Source organism: Cherax quadricarinatus, chromosome 14, assembly GCF_038502225.1.
Source record: "Cherax quadricarinatus isolate ZL_2023a chromosome 14, ASM3850222v1, whole genome shotgun sequence".
Taxonomy (NCBI): domain Eukaryota; kingdom Metazoa; phylum Arthropoda; class Malacostraca; order Decapoda; family Parastacidae; genus Cherax; species Cherax quadricarinatus.
In genome coordinates this window covers 19,472,196-19,485,304 of record NC_091305.1, presented here as the reverse complement: position 1 = coordinate 19,485,304, position 13,109 = coordinate 19,472,196, and positions in this window count along the sequence as shown.

Here is a 13,109-nt window from a genome sequence, read left to right as displayed (position 1 = left end):
AGTCATAATATTGATGGAATACAGTAGAGACAAGTTGATGAATAAAACACATTTGTCACATTTGGGTATCTTTATTGCAATGAAGATACCCAAGTTTTGCAAATGTATCTTATTCATCAATATTGGAATCATTGGATTCAGAATACTTACTAGATAATCCTCCATTTTTATAGGCTTCACACTTTGTATTTATGGCCACTTTTAAAAGAATGCTTGGCTTTCACTTTCAGCAATGTAAATTTGAAAATGCCAGTTTTAGCAAATAAATTGATTTCCATTCAATAAACTAGAAAATAACTCCTGGTTGACTTCAAACACTTAAGTACGTGTATCAAAATTGCAAGTGTTTTTGTATTGAATTTGGGCTCTGAGTGTGCCAATTTACCAGATTTACAGAATTGTTTCAACATGTCAGTTATAGTAATCAAATTAGTTTCTGTGAAATAATAAGAGAATTTTTCTTCTGATCAGAAATAAGTCAGTGTTTGAACTTATTGGGTTATTCTAGGTTAAATCTAAATAATGGTACTTTTTTTTGTGCCTATAAAAGCTAAATTGTTTATATACCCAAAACTTCAATAATACTTAAGAGCAAAAACTGGATTGTTTTTGGCCTGTAACGGTCACAATTAGCTTTATTTTTTAGTGGAGGGAGAGGGAGAAGAAAATGGGAAAAATTTAAATACAGTTCTGCTTTTCGTGCTATAATTTCTGAATGTTGCACCCTATTAGCTTTAACCCTTCCATACTGATTACAAACTTGTGTTGCGTTCTTCACTATTCCAATTGCAAGCATGGAGGTAGAGGAGGCTGGTGCTATGCAATATGAGTATACCTTTTTTTTTTTTTTTGTTTGTCCTTATTAGACATTGCACCTTCGGTGGCGTTGAGCTGGAGAGGAGGAGAGGTATACCTTTCTTAGATTGCTTAGTGCCCAAAATACAGCTAGTTTTGTGCAGGGTGCATAGGTAAAGGCTTCAGTCATATGACCTTAGTTAACAGGTCATCATATGACTAAAGACCCAAATCAGGAATAATTATCCAGTTTCCTGAGAAATAAAACACCACAGCAACCACATCACTTCTCAAGTTCCAGCTGTTAAGTATAACATTTAAAGTATGGGACTCATTAGTATGAGAAGTAAAATTCAGGACAGTAGATTCCCAGATGGGTAGCATCTCAGGATGGATAACATCTTAGGAAACTACGAGAAAATGAACAGGCCATGGCCATTGTCATTACTCATTAAACTATTATTACTTATTATTAATACCCATTAAATTTGTTACTGTATACTACTATAAAAATCAATATTTTTTAACATTTAAAACCTATGAATTAAAAAAAAAAAAAAAAAATTGTGACCTCCAGTGGGCTATTACTCCACTCCCCTCGGTACAGGCAAGGATGCTTCCTTAAATTGGTGTAGGCAAGGATTGCGACCCCCTCGTACAGACAAGGATGCCTACTCGCGACTGGCGGCTCATCTATATTGAAGCGGATGGCGGACTCTCCGTACTGCCCTTGGTGTCCCTCACAGCCTGAGATGGTGGAACACTTCCTGCTGTGGTGCCCACGTTATCACTCTGCACGGACTACTCTCCGTGCGGCCTTGCACACACTTGGGGTGCACACTTTCACTCTACCTGTCCTCCTCAACGAGGAGGGGTTTCGCCCTCTGGACCGTCAGGAGATATTGGCTTGTACCTGCTCCTTCCTGCTGTCTTCAGGGTGTATCAGACACATATGATACATAGTTATTAGTTGACATTCTTCCACTTTGGTCGATATTCCCTCTCCTAGCACTGGACGGCCGGGCTCAATACGGTGTATACTGTCAGTGGCCCTGAAACCCAACAGAAGAAGAAGAAGAAGAAGAAGAAGACAAGGATGCCCATGCAATTCATTATTATAATTTAAAGCTGTATAACCCTTGTGGCTTAGTGCTTCTTTTTGATTATAATAATAATAATTATTATAATTTAAAAAATGAAGCGCTAAACCTACAAGGGTCATTACAGCGCAGCAGGGCGGAAGAGTGCAGGGATATTGAGTAGCAAGAGGGAGAGGTATTATAATTAGGTCATGGAGTGCAGCAGGGCAGTGGATAGTGCAAGCATAGAGGGTAGCATTAAATTGAGGTAGAAGGGGATGTGAGGAGTGTTAGAGGCATCATCAGAGTTTGTGCAGTAAATCAGTTGCTGTCAAAAAGTCAACCAGAGTGTCTGGGTTAAAGGAGGGTCCATCAGCAAGAAGGGAAGGTAAAGTATGGGCAGTAGAGAGGTGACGATGTTAGAGGTAAATTCTGCGTGCTCATTGATAGAGTCAGCAGTCCAACAGAATATGGCTAACAGAAACTGGAACCTGACAATTCTCACAGAGTGGAACAGGACACCTCTCCATGAGATACCTGTGAGTAAGACGAGTGTGGCCGATGTGAAGACGGGAGAGAGTAGTTTCCCAACCTCGACACTGATGACAAGAAGATGGCTAGAAACCTATATGTACGTACTTGGTTTAATAGAAAGCAATTTGTTATGTAGCAGATCAGACCAACGGTGCTGCCAACGGGTGCAAAGGTAGGTAGTAATTACGGCAAAATAGTCTGTGAATGGAACACCTCTATACAAAATTGGGAGGTCATGTACTGCTGACCACGCAGCAGTCTCTGCCTGTTCATTGCTCTGTATGTCAAACATGACTGGGGACCCAACAAAAAACAATCTTTGTGGTTGCATGAGATACAGCATAACCAAAGTTGGATACGAAGAATCAGAGGATGAGGTATATCAAATTTTCTCATAGATTATAAAGCACTAAGAGAGTCTGAATGACCACAAATAGTGACACAGGCATAGATGCAATACTGATAAGTGCTACAATAATGGCATAAAATTCAGCCATAAAAATGCTAACTGAGGATAATAAATGCCCTCACATTGTCCAGAAACACTGCTGCAAATCAGTCACCGTCAGAAGACTTGGAACCATCGGTGTACACTGCGATGGCATGAAAATGAGATCGGAAGTGGTTAAGAAAAAGTGAGCCAGAAGCCATTGTAGGCAGTTGGGCTTTCGTGCATGGCAGTGGGAAAGAACAGACACAAACCGTCGGACCTTGTGAGGTTTCCAGGATAACCGATGGTCAAACAGAAGGCCGAGGAACCTGACCGTATCACATTCTGGGATATGCAAGCCATATAGGTACAATGGATTATCAGAGAAGACAGAATGCCTTGTAAAAGTAATTTGGTGAGTTTTAGTACTAGAAAATTTAAACCCATGAGTAATGGCCCAATTGGTAACAGTTGACTGCATGCTGGAGGGAAATTGCAATGAGGTGACAGTCAGTGCCTGCACAAGCTATAGCAAAGTCATCAACATAGAGTGATGACCAAATACTAGATGGAAGAATAGATGCTGGATCATTTATAGCAAGGAAAAAAAGTGCTGTGCTCAGAACATATCCCTGGGGGACACCTTCAACTTTCACAAAGTCTGAGGAAAGCTCATTATTAACAAATGTGGAAATGTCTTGCAGTTAAGAAGTTCTTAATGAAAAATGGTTGATTGCCTCAGAGGCCTAAGGAGTGGGCCTGGGCCAAGATGTTATATCTCCAAGTTATCATATGCCTTCTCAAGGTCAAAAAAGATGGTGATAACTGAGTGGTTATTGGCAAAGGCATTACGAACGTAAGTATCCAAGCATAGTAAGAGGTCAATAGTAGAACAGCCCTTATGAAAGCCATATTGACTAGTGGAGAGACTATTGTGTGTTCTAGAGATACACCCATCACCTGAAAGACACCCAAAGCCACCACCCGAGAGACCAGAGAGGGAGTGGGACATCCCCAGCTGATCCAGATTCCACAGCAAACTACACCACTATCACCACAGACCTCAATAGAATAGGATGGACCACAGTACCCTTCCCCCTACCTAGGAACTAGAGTGCCTGTGGGAAGAATCCCAAAGGCTGAAAACAGGAAGGGATAGGGGAGAGGAGGAGGAAAGGGAAAGGGGATAGCGAGGGTGGGATAAGGAAAGGGGATTGGGGGGTAATTAGGTTCGGTCTAAGGAAGGAGACCACAATGTCTAATTCCTCAGCCCTGCAATTCAGTACATACAATCAAGATTACCCCCCCTCTCCCCTCAGTACAAGCAAGGATGGACTTTCCTAGATTATTCCTGGCTCTGCCTCTGGCAATGGTGAAATCATCTACATATAGAGATCATATTCTTTAAGGTACCACTGAGGTGAGACTGTAGAGAGAAATTATGAAAAAGGATGATAAGTGCAGGAAATACACTGTGGGTGTGTAAAGGATGAAAATTGAAAGTGAACATAGAGTAAGGTGATGAGGGTATCAAATGAGTTAGGTAAAGAAAAATTGGATATCACATTGGAAAGAGAGAGTGTGGAAGAAGTGAATGTGTTCAGATATTTGGGAAAAGAGTTGTCAGCAGATGGGTTTATGAAGGATACAGTTAGCCATACAGTTGAAGGAAAAAACATAGGCAGTGCATTGAGGTATCTGTGGAGATAAAACAAATTATTCATGGAGGCAGAGAAGGGAATGTTTGAGAGTACAGTGGTACCAACACTTACATGGGTGTGAAGCATGGGTTGTAAATGCTGCAGCAAGGAGAAGGCTGGAGGCAGTGGAGATGCCGCGTCTAAGGACAACGTGTTGTGTAAATACGGTAGACTGTCGTTTAACACGGTTATGTTTGGCATGTTTTAGTTATAGAACTATTGAAGAACTGCGGCATATTTTTGTATAATACTCTGCAAAATTAACTAAACAAGGTTCAGTTTGCGGTAGGGGAAAAAATTTGGAGCGCATTGCCTGCGGGATACACTCTGCTTGGCTGTGGGTTAGACCGCTGAGTCAACGGGGGAGACCTACCACCATCTCCCGCCACTCTCACCACCCTTGTCCTAGCCGGTTCATACTCTTGTAGGACCATCCTCTGCTAGGAGCTAGCTGTGTTTATTTTTGTTTGTGGATTGAGTTTAGGTCTTTTAATTGCCATATCTTGTATCTGCCAAGCAATCATGGCACCCAGTAGGCATACAAGTGTTGCTGAAAGTGGAAAGATAAGATTTAAGCGTTTAAGTTTAGGAGTTATGAAGAAAATCGAGATATGTTTTAGACAAGCTCAAGAGGGGCTCACGTGTGGTGGATGTAGTGAAGGGCCTATGGCCTTAATGAAGTGTCAGTTTGTACAATTGAAAAGAATGAGGTGAATATACTGACTTGACTGATTTACTGATTGACTTGACTTACTGACTTGACTGATTTAAAGTTAAACTTTTTCACTGAAGAGGACCCTGACAAATCTAGAAAGTGCTCTGAAACGGCATCTAGAGCACCTGATACCTTATCATCACCTGTATAATGTACTGCAGGGTAAAATAGCCCAGAAATCCATTACAGAATTTATGCACACTCGAGTACAACCATCGAATTCAGTACCAGAACCTCCACCATCCACCTCAGCTCAGTAGGGCCAGAGCATAACTCTCCACTCTTCATATTCATCGACAAACACCATTACCCACAATTTAGGGTAAGAAATACTATTATTTCTATTGCATTTGTAGTCTTAAGTAGTAATATATGACGACAATGAACTACAATTACATATTCACTGTTATTTTTGTAAGATCTGTTGGTCTAAGAAAAAGTTGTTTTACTTTTTGGGGGCTCCCAGGAATGTAACCCAATTTTTCCCATAAGTTCTTCAGTTTGTCTAACACGGTTTTTAACTAACACCGTTTTGAGGATTGTAACTGCCGTGCTAAACGACGTTCTACGGTATTATGCAAAGTATTTGTAGTGTGGAAATTAGGAGGTATGGAGTTACTAAAAGTATTTATTTAAAGGAGTGAAGAGGGGTTGTTGAGGTGGTTTGGTCATTTAGAAAGGGTGGATCAAAATAGGACAACTCATGAGGGTGTATAAATCTGTAGTGGAGGGGCCGTCCTAAGAAAGGATGAAGAGGGTAAAAGGTTTTGTGTACAAAGGGCTTGGACATACAGCAGACATGTGAGCGTGTTTAGATAGGAGTGAATGGAGATGAATGGTTTTTGGAACCTGACAAGCTGTTGGAGTGTAAGCAGGGTAATATTTTGTGAAGGGATTCAGGGAAACCGGTTAGTCAGACTTGAGTCCTGGAGGTGGGAAGTACAATGCTGCACTTTAAAGGAGGGGTTTGGAATATTGGCTGTTTGGAATGACATCTAAACGGTCATATCTGAGCACCTCTGCAAAGACAGCAATTATGTGCAAATGATGGAAAAAGTGTTTCTTTTTTTGGGATCACCCTGCCTCGTTGAGAGACTGCCGACATGTTGAAAAAAAGAAAATTATAAATTTTGTATAGGAAATGATTAGTTATGTTGTATCCAAGAGGAAGATAACTTAAATTCCTTCAGGAGCAATTCATGAGCATCAAAACACCCATCCCCCTGTAAGTGCACAGACTGGGATTGTTATTGTATGAAGCAGCAATAAACCCATCGGGGTCATACAGTGCTCATCATGGCATTATGCCGAGTGAGCACCCCGGCATAATGCCATGATGAAAATCCAAGGCCAACCATACAGGGGGTCTTTTTTCGTCAGTGAATTCTGCTGGGTAGCAGCCATTAGCATGACATCACAGCCTTCCGCCACACTTCACAGTGGCTTCTCATTGCTCACATGCCCCAAAACTAAAGGGAACACTTCACAAAAGATGGGACGGACGAGAGACAAAAGTGCAACACTTTCCTCTCACCACGGCAGCCATGTGAACAATGAGAAGTCACTGTGAAGTGTGGTGGAAGGCCATGATGTCATGCTAACGGCTGCTACCCAGCAAAATGCACTGATGAAAAAAGCCCCCCTGTATGGTAGGACTTTGGTTTTCATTACAGCATTATGCCGGGGTGCTCATTCAGCACAATGCCATGATAAGCACTGTACAGTGCCCAAGGAGATGAGAGGCAATCAGGTTCAATCCAAGGATGGGAAGGACAGGTCAATTTCCTGCATTCAGATACCCACCACCCCCACCTGCATCAAGGAATCTTCCATTAAAAATGTCAGGTGTATAAAGTATTACAAGGATAACTTTACAAAATGATAATCATGTCTTTGTCTACCTTTTGCCCTTCTATAATACAGTGGAACCCAGAGTTTTGGCCGTAATTTGCTCCAGGAGGTAGGCCTAAAGTCAAAGCAATATTTCCTGTAAGAAATAAGATACAGTTGACCATCATTTAGCATGAGTTTATTTGGCACAATTTGGGTATAGCACGACTGAGGAGTTGCGGCACAATTTTAGGCAACACGTCGTAAAATTAATTTAACACGGTTTAGTTTGCGGGAAGGAAAAAAAACTTCCCTTTTCCTCAAGCGGCCACCTTGTTGTGGATCAGCTGGTGAGACCTCTCGCCATCCCTTGCCACCACCCCACCATTCGTACTTTATACTTGTCCAGTCCAACTTCTCTGCTACAAGCTTGTGATTGTGAATTGTGTTTTAATCTTTTAATTACTATATATTGTATCTGCCAAGCAATCATGACACCCAGCAGGCATACCAGTGTTGCTCAAAGTGGCAAGAAAAGGTATAAATATTTAAGTCTTAGAATTAACGAAGGAAACAAAGATATTAGATGAGACATAACCTCTGGCCATAATGAAGTGTTACTTTGTACACACAAAAAGATGTAAACATAAGTTTGTGTGACTGACTTACTGACTGAATGATTTGACTTACTGAATGACTTGACTGACTTACTGAATGACTGACTGAATGATTTGGCTGACTTACTGAATGACTTGACTGACTTACTGAATGACCTGACTGACTTACTGAATGACCTGACTTACTGAATAACTTGACTGACTTACTGAATGACTTGACTGACTGAATGACTTAAAGTTAGACACTCCAGTACAACCATCAACTTCAGTACCAGAACCTCTACCATCCACCTCAGCCCAGTAGGACCACAACATAACTCTCCACTCTTCACAATCATCCACAAACACCAGCACCCACAATTTAAGGTAAGAAATACTATTATATCTGTTACATTTGTGGTCTTAAGCAGTAAAAACAACATAATACATGACAACAATGAACTACAATTACATATTCACTTTTATTTTTGTAAGATGTGGAGGCCTAAAAAAAAGTTGTTTGGCTTTTTTGAGGCTCACAGGAACTTAACCCTATTTTTCCCATAAGTTCTTTATTTCATCTAACCTGGTTTTTTTTACTTAACACGGCATTTTCAGGAACGTAACTACCGTGTTAATTAATGGTCTACTATGAATCCAATTAATCCGTTCCACACAAAAATATTCACAAAAAATTCATTTTTTTAGAATAAATACTATAGTTTTGCATAATGAAAACAAAGAGAAATAAATATAAAGCACTAATTATAATGGATAAATGAAGATTTAAATCAGTTTTACCTTTATTGAAGACTCTTGTTGGCATGAGACAAGCAGGAGAGTTTGTTTGGAGGCAGGACAAGATAGTCCTTCAATATGACATTAATATCAACTCTACAGCTTATTTATTTTTATTATTTTTTTTTATTATCACACTGGCCGATTCCCACCAAGGCAGGGTGGCCCGAAAAAGAAAAACTTTTACCATCATTCACTCCATCACTGTCTTACCAGAAGGGTGCTTTACACTACAGTTTTTAAACTGCAACATTAACACCCCTCCTTCAGAGTGCAGGCACTGTACTTCCCATCTACAGGACTCAAGTCCGGCCTGCCGGTTTCCCTGAACCCCTTCATAAATGTTACTTTGCTCACACTCCAACAGCACGTCAAGTATTAAAAACCATTTGTCTCCATTCACTCCTATCAAACACGCTCACGCATGCCTGCTGGAAGTCCAAGCCCCTCGCACACAAAACCTCCTTTACCCCCTCCCTCCAACCTTTCCTAGGCCGACCCCTACCCCGCCTTCCTTCCACTACAGACTGATACACTCTTGAAGTCATTCTGTTTCGCTCCATTCTCTCTACATGTCCGAACCACCTCAACAACCCTTCCTCAGCCCTCTGGACAACAGTTTTGGTAATCCCGCACCTCCTCCTAACTTCCAAACTACGAATTCTCTGCATTATATTCACACCACACATTGCCCTCAGACATGACATCTCCACTGCCTCCAGCCTTCTCCTCGCTGCAACATTCATCAGCCATGCTTCACACCCATATAAGAGCGTTGGTAAAACTATACTCTCATACATTCCCCTCTTTGCCTCCAAGGACAAAGTTCTTTGTCTCCACAGACTCACCCTTTTCCCCTCATCAACGGCTTATTTATCTATCACAATTCATCTAATATGACATAATAAACAATAATAATAACACAGAAACATGACATATACTCTAGAATGAATAAAATACGTCATTACGTATGACACGACTGGTGTAATGTTGTGTTGTTTGGGTGTATAAGGGCCACTGAGGGCATAACCATAACTGGCAGCAGAGGCGGCGGTGTTTTCAGTCGCCCTATATACCTCAAACAACAGTGGAGGAGTTAAGTTTCGTGTCGTCATTTTTCTATCGCTTAATTGCTTAACTTACTTGCTACACTTTATCGCTGGCTGGCGCTATAACCTGCATCGGCTCGTGCTGCTAGTATTGTACATATCATAGAATCACTGAAGGCACATTCTCCCCTTCTCTTCCTCCTCCACTTTGGTACTTTCCTATAATTTATTTCTTCATTTCTATCATGTTTCTTACTTTCTTTACTGAAGGGATGCCACTAGGAAGTTTCTTTGAGCCCATGGTGGCTTATTTCACAGTCACAATCAATAAACAAGCACTAAACACAATGAATTTATTGTGAAATGTTTGGATGAGGATGCAGGGTAATATTCACTCAAGGATAAACAAAGCTAGACTGGCTCACGACGCCTGCATGGGCAGGTGGACAGGTCTGGTATGCCGGCTGAAACACAGGGCGAAACTCGGGACAAAATTTAGCCAAAAAAAAAAGCAGTCTCAACTTAGGGTTTCACTGTATAATCAATTAAAGCACTAAACCTGAAAAGGTCATTTGCTACAAGGTTGAATGTGTGAAGGTTGCCATCCTAATGCTTCTGACTTTTGAGATTGATTTCTCTGAAGCTAAACTAGTTAATTATATTTTTGTAATGCACTACATTCATATGAGTTATTCACGGATTTGGACCGGTTTGGAATTCATTCATTTCTTCAGATTATCTGGATTTACTTTCAATAAGTTATGGTTCAAACTTCATTTGAATGCAGGATGGTACAATAATTAAATTTAATGTTTGTATTACTATAGGTAGTAGGCTGGCAGACAGCAACCGCCCAGGGAGGTACTACAGTCCTGCCAAGTGAGTGTAAAACGAAAGCCTGTAATTGTTTTACATGATGGTAGGATTGCTGGTGTCCTTTTTTTGTCTCATAAACATGCAAGATTTCAGGTACGTCTTGCTACTTCTACTTACACTTAGGTCACACTACACATACATGTACAAGCACACCCCTCTGGGTTTTCTTCTATTTTCTTTCTAGTTCTTGTTCTTGTTTATTTCCTCTTATCTCCATGGGGAAGTGGAACCGAATTCTTCCTCCGTAAGCCATGCGTGTTGTAAGAGGCGACTAAAATACCGGGAGCAAGGGACTAGTAACCCCTTCTCCCGTAAAAATTACTAAATTTAAAAAAAGAAACTTTCGTTTTTCTTTTTGGGCCACCCTGCCTTGGTGGGATATGGCTGGTTTGTTGAAAAAAAAAAATTACTATAGGTAGTAGGTTGGCAGTTAGCAACTGCCCAGGGAGGTACTACTATCCTGCCAAGTGAGTATAAAATGGAAACCTGTAATTGTTTTACACGATGGTAGGATTGGTGTCGTTTTTGTCTCATAAACATGCAAGATTTCAGGTACGTCTTGTTACTTCTACTTACACTTTGGTCACACTACACTTGCATGTACAAGCATATATATACGTACACACCCCTCTGTATTTTCTATTTTCTTACTAGTCCTTGTTCTGCTTTATTTCCTCTTATCTCCATGGGAAAGTAAATTAGAATTCTTCCTCTGTAAGCCACGTGTGTCGTAAGAAGCGGCTAAAATGCCAGAAGCAAGGGGCAAATAACCCCTTCTGTATATATTACGAAATTCAAAAGGAGAAACTTTCATTTTTTTCTTTTGGACCACCCTGCTTTGGTGGGATACGGCCGGTGCATTGAAAGGAGAAAGTTTGTATTACTAAATGTTATCCCTTCTATAAGTTTTTTTTTTTTTCCAACAACCCAGCCATATTCCACCGAGGCAGGGTGACCTAAAAAGAAAAACAAATTTCTCTTTTTTTAAATTTAGTAATGTATACAAGAGAAGGGGTTACTAGCCCCTTGCTCCTGGCATTTTAGTCACCTCTTACAACATGCATGGCTTATGGAGGAAGAATTCTTTTCCACTTCCCCTTGGAGATAAGAGGAAATAAAGAAGAACAAGAACTATTAAGAAAATAGAAGAAAACCCAGACGAGTAAATATATATGCATGTACATGCATGTGGAGTGTGACCTAAGTGTAAGTACAAAATATACCTGTTGTGTGTATGAGATAGAAAGACACCAGCAATCATACCATCATGTAAAACAATTATAGGTTTCCATTTCATATACACTTGGCAGGATGGTAGTACCTCCCTTCTATCAGCATATCATTATATAATTAGTATTCATAGAGTGCATATAGTCTTTTATTTTTTTTTTTTTTTGTTTAACCCTTTGACTGTCGCGGCCGTATATATACATTTGCGAGGTACCGTGTTTGACGTATATATACTCATAAATTCTAGCGGCTTCAAATCAGGCAGGAGAAAGCTAGTAGGCCCACATGTGAGAGAATGGGTCTGTGTGGTCAGTGTGCACCACATAAAAAAAATCCTGGAGCACGCAGTGCATAATGAGAAAAAAAAAACTCCGACCGTTTTTTTTAATTAAAATGCCGACTTTGTGGTCTATTTTCGTATAGTATTTGTGGTTGTATTCTCGTTTTCTTGGTCTCATTTGATAGAATGGAAACTATATTATAGAAATGGAGGTGATTTTGATTAATTTTACTATAAAAAGAACCTGGAAATGGAGCACAAAGTACAGGAAATGTTTGATTTTTGCCGATGTTCAAAAGTAAACAAATGATGTCATTGTCCAATAAATGTCCAAATAGCCATTCTAATACGCAGTCATGAATGGGTTGATGTAATTTTTACAATTATTACAGTATTGCAGTAGTCTGCATAAAAGTAAATCTTCTATTTTTTGTTTGAATAAAATTTCAAAATAAAAAGCAAGAGTAATATCACAGGGACCTGGAGACATGACTGATGAACAAAGAAAATGTTATTTTAGAGCCAGGAATGTCTGCATTGTTCATTCTGGACCTTATTTTGAAATTGTCGTATTTTTTAATTTTCGTGAAATTGGCCAAATTGCAAATTTCTGACCATGTTATTGGGTAGTTGAAATCGGTAAATGGGCAGTTTCTTGTACTCAATCGATAGAAAAAATAGAGTTCTGAAGAAATAGTTATGAGTTTGGTTGACTGGAATAACGGAATTAGCCGAAAATAGGGCTCAAAGTGGGTGAAATTGCCGATTTTTAAATATCGCCGAAGTCGCTAACTTCGCGAGAGCGTAATTCCGTCAGTTTTCCATCAAATTTCGTTTTTTTGGTGTCTTTACAATCGGGAAAAGATTCTCTATCATTTCATAAGAAAAAATAATTTTTTTTTTTTCGAATATTTTGCGACACCAGAAGCAACTTCAGGATTTGGCCCTTCGACAGTCAAAGGGTTAATATGCTGGCCATCTCCCAAGACAGGAGTGACCGAAAAACAAGAAACACTTTCAGCATCATTCACACTATTACTGTCTTGCAGGGGTGCACAGACACAACAATTCAGAAAACCCTCCAAACAGTAAAACATCCCCACCCCTCCTTTATAGTGCAAGCATCGTACTTTCCAATAGGATGCTGGCTACCAGAGCTAAACTACAGAAAAGCCAATGAAGGTTAATATAAACATA